This window comes from Lipotes vexillifer, unplaced genomic scaffold (assembly GCF_000442215.2).
Source record: "Lipotes vexillifer unplaced genomic scaffold, Lipotes_vexillifer_v1.1 scaffold1139, whole genome shotgun sequence".
NCBI lineage: Eukaryota > Metazoa > Chordata > Mammalia > Artiodactyla > Lipotidae > Lipotes > Lipotes vexillifer.
In genome coordinates, this window is record NW_006798273.1 from 3,225,730 (window position 1) to 3,230,505 (window position 4,776).

Here is a 4,776-nt window from a genome sequence, read left to right on the forward strand (position 1 = left end):
GGCCACGAGCAGCACGGGGACGCAGCCCCGCAGCAGGCAGCTGGCGCGGCCCAGGCGCTCCTCGGACCCGCGCGCAGCCAGGCCGCCCAGGCTCTGCAGCGCCACCGCCAGGTCGGCGAAGGGGCCGCGCAGCGAGGCCGCGTCGCCCGCCGCTTCCAGCGCGTCCAGGCAAGTCAGGCACCAGCCCGCCGCTCTCACCATCTTCCTCGCCGTCGCCGCGTCTTCCAGCAGCAGGACCTGTTTGGGCAATCGGGAGAAGAGAAGCTGGAAAATGCCTACACGTTTCTGGAGCCGAAGCGAGAGCAACGGCAGCTGCTTCACCCCCATTGTGCAAATAAAGGTCCTCCGAAAGACGAAAGAGAATCTCAGAGATAATAATAGTAATAATAATGATGACGATGTCACCTAAGAGTGACGTTTAAAGAAAACATTTGGCTTAACTGAAAATGTAAGCCCCTCTAAATTGAGCTACATTTAATGTGGGGTCCAATCTGGCTTTGAAGAGCCCTTCTCTTCACATTACAGGAGGAGCAGTCAACCGTCCACGTGGTAACCAACACATCACGAACGAAAGAGTGTTCAGGAAGCACTTACTGTTTGCATGAGGATGATGGGGGCTGGCGAGATGGCCTGTCCAAGAAGTGCCTCTAAGAAATCTTTCCTGGTCTGACTCTGTCGCCCCCTGACTGCTCTGTTCATCGCCTTCAACAGAGCTGGTGCCCAGCCACTTGCGAGAGCCTGCCCTTCTTCCTCTCTCCTCCTCCCACCAGCAGGTGCCAAAGCCCTCTGGCTGTGCCTCTCTCATCTCCCCATTTCAATCTTTCTTTAATGAGGGTCTGTTAAATTACAACTACACCCCCTCCCAATAACCCGCAGTATTAAAGTTTAAATGATGAACATTATTAATATATTAATATTTGATAATAGTTGAGGCATATAACGTTGTAACAGGGAGCGATGTACCAAGCTAAAAGAGTTGTGACAGATGGTGGAATGTCAGGATGGAGAATGGGGAGTATTTGGAGGCTGAGGGGTTATCCTGGCCCCTGAGATCCTCCCAGGTGTAAGGCAATACAGCAAGTTAGCCAAATAGGCTGAGAGTAGCCCAGGTTTTGGTAGCTTCTCCCCAGGTAGCTCCTGGCCGTGGGTAGGGTGGGAAATGCATCCCTTATCATTACGGTTTGGCGGCCAAGTGTGGGGATCAGGGGTTGCATGTGGGTTTAAGAACAGAGACTCAGTACGCCTACCCAGCTCCCTATGGCAGCTTCCACAATGAGCATTTATTAAATTGGTAATGAACTCTGCGATCTTGGCATAAACTTGGGCAGGTTTCTCTCTCTGGGGTGGGCATCCCTTGTGGGAATGACATGCCCCGTCCATGCTTCCCAGCAATGAGCTCTCTGTCCAGACCAACGGGGCCAGCCAGCTCTGACATCAGCCTCACCTTCGTGGTGTCTACCAGGATGTGCTGAGCTGTGGTCACTAGCTCCTCCTGGTGGCTCTGACATTCCGGCTGAAGATGGAGCTTCTGAGCTACCAGCGTGATATTCCTTGAAGACAGGATCAGAGACTCTGCCGCAACCCCCATTTCCTCCTGGAGCCACACTTCCTCAGAGTCTCCCGCCAGCCTGGACAGACATGTTCTTTGGTCAACATTTACCAACACTCCATGAACGTAATGTTACAAAAAAGAAACATCCCGGTAAGGAAACTGTGACGTGTAGAAGTTACAGAGCACTGTGAAGCCATTAAAGTGGTGATGTAGGTCTATATGTAAGGTGACGGAAGCCTCTCCAAGATGTGATATTGAGTGAATAAAACCAAACTACAGACTAGTGTGTATGGCAAGATTTAATTTGTTTTCAATTAAGTGTAGATCTACATTGAGAACCATTTATCAAGAAGGATAATCATCAAACTGTGGTTCTGTCTTGGCGTCTTAAAATATGCTTTGTTCATTTTTGAATTGCTCTCATTTTCTCTGCAGTGAACACATATAATTACTACAGGAAACAATAAGCCTCTTTTTGTAAGGAAGAACTATCTAGAATCTCACTGCAATCCATGTTATCAGGAGGAGATGTTTTGTGTTACAAAAATCAGTTTCCATGAACACAGATGTCCACAGCAGCTGTTTTTGTTCATGTGACTGCAAACATTTCTTTTTCACTAATAATCCCTAACCACACAAAACAAAACAAAAAAAGTCCCACCCCCTCCCGCCTGATCATATAATGGTTATTCTTTGCAAATGAGGCTGAGCTCTGTGCCTTTGGACTTGCAGGCTGGGAGGACACAGGAGTGCCAGCTTGAGTGATCTCAGAGAAGCTCCTCTCAGCTTTTGGTCCCTTACCTAATGGCAGCTGATTTCAATGGCCCTCATTCTTTCCTGCCCCAAACAATCCAGCTACCCTCATGTAAAATATCCCGAGTTCCCAGTGTGCAGAATCACACCAACCCAAAAAACCCAGCACAGTAAAATGTTGAAACACTGGGGGAAAGGAATATTGGAGAGAATATGTGACAGCTTTTGTCTTCCCTTATTTTACTTTTGACTCCTTGCGGAGAATTTGCACATCCGCTGCTCAGCCCATAAATTTGACACTCAGGCCACTCAGCCCATAAATATGACTGTGCCACATCCTGGCAGCTGTTCAGTTGCAGAGCTGGGGCCCTCACACACTTGCTAACTTCCTGGGCTTTCTCATGGGAGAGAAACATAGCAGTCAAGAATCAGGGTTGTAGATGTGAAATGAGGTTGTGGAGTCCAGTCTTAAGGCAACTAATAGCTGTGTTCAAATATATGACCTTGAGTACCAGCTGCTTCACACAGAATAGAAACTGCAGTGATCTGCCCAAATGAATCTTCTGATGACCTGCTGGCCTTCCCAACTCTCCTTCCTCTTCCTGAGACCTCTGGAACATTTGTCAATCATTTCTCCCCTCACTCTCTCCCCTACTTGTAGATTCGGCTGAGGTAGCTCAGTGTTTTGAATTTGAAGGCTCAGTTAGAATTTCCCTTAGCATTGCATCTCTCTTTGAAGAATCAAAATTCTTCACCATTCCAAGATGCGGTACTATTATCCTTTACGAAGTTCTGTTCTTCCTCATCTTCCCTTATCTTGAGGTCTTTGGTTTCTGTTTGCGTTATCAGTATTTTTCTGGGTTTTCTTGATTTCTTGAGTTGGGGTACATGGTGATATGGTCACTATATCCTTGCTTATCTGCATTCATATACTTCCTGTTTCAGGTTAATGATGAGGTGTCTGGGTAGAGCGTTCTTAATGGCAGGCCTTTCCTCTTCGCAGCCCGTAGACTTGTTACCGGCATCTTCTGGCCTCCAGGGTTACAGGTGAGAACTATGAAGCCAGTCTATATGATACCAGTCTAGTTGACCTTCCTTTCTGAGTAATTTGGTTTTCTTTTGTCTGGAAGCACCAAGAGTTCAGGAATTATGCCAACGTATGCTTTATATATATCTTTCCTCCGCAATCTCACCCAGAACCCAGGGAGCAGTTTTTATGTACAGATTTGAGTCATTAACTGGCTCAGAGAAATTTTCTTCTGTTATTTGTTTAATTATTGCCTCTCCTCAATCTCTTCATGTCTCTCCTTCTAGAAGCCCCATTATCTGAAAATTGGGTCTCCTGGATCTGTCCTTCAATTCTACTATAATTTACATGTGTGATCTCTATATCTTTCTGCTTTTGCTCTTTGGCCGAATTATATTGATAGCTTGCTCTTTCAGATCAATAATTGAGTCATCATAGTAAATATTCTTGGGACTTCCCTGGTGGTCCAGTGGTAAAGAATCTGCCCTCCAATGCAAGGGACGTGGGTCTGATCCCTGGTCGGCGAACTAAGAGCCCTCATGCCACGGGGCAACTGATCTCGAGTGCCGCAAACTACAGAGCCCACGCAACACAGCTAGAGAGAAGCCCACGTGCTACAACGAAGAGCCCACACGCTGCAACGAAAAATCCCGCGTGCCTCAACGAAGATCCTGTGTGCCGCAAGTAAGACCCGATGCAGCCAAAAATAATAAATAAATAAATAAACGAAATAGTAAATATTCTCAAACTTTTGCTTCAAGCCATGAGAGTATCAGACCAACCTTCCCACCAAGAACACTGGTAAAAGATGGATGAAATATTTTTTAAAACCCAGATTCTTTAAGGTGCTAGAGATCAACCAAGGCAGCCAAGATTTACTCCCAAGTAACGCAGGCCAAGAGGCACAAAAGCCATGTAAAAAGTAGCAGCTATGCCAAGACTTCAGTAGTCTCACGGTACTGAGAAAATAAAAATTAGAGTTTGGGTCTCATCAATGTGAAGGAAACCTGATGAGTATCCCAGGATTTCAGCTGAGACCCCAAAAGGCTACACCTTAGAAGTAAGAACTGGAAATAGACATCTCCTAACAAAGACTGAAACTAGTCTTGAAGCATCTCAAGGTTTTGATTGGAGAAGGGTGACCTCTCCCTACTTTAACTGCCCATCAGAATAAAATTAAATTCTCTCTGGAAGGAGACAATACTACAATTTGCATACATTATGTATTGTATTCAGTTTTTTTTTTTAATTAGCCCACGTGAAAAGATAAAGGTAGCGTCTCAAATTATTTTGGTAAAGATAGACTTTATAATAGATAGTGCTGGGGGAGTTCCCTGGTGGTCTAGTGGTTAGGATTCGGCACTTTCACTGCCGCGGCCCGGGTTGAATCCCTGGTCAGAGCACTGAGATCCCACAAGCTGTGTGACCAAAAAAAAATAATAAA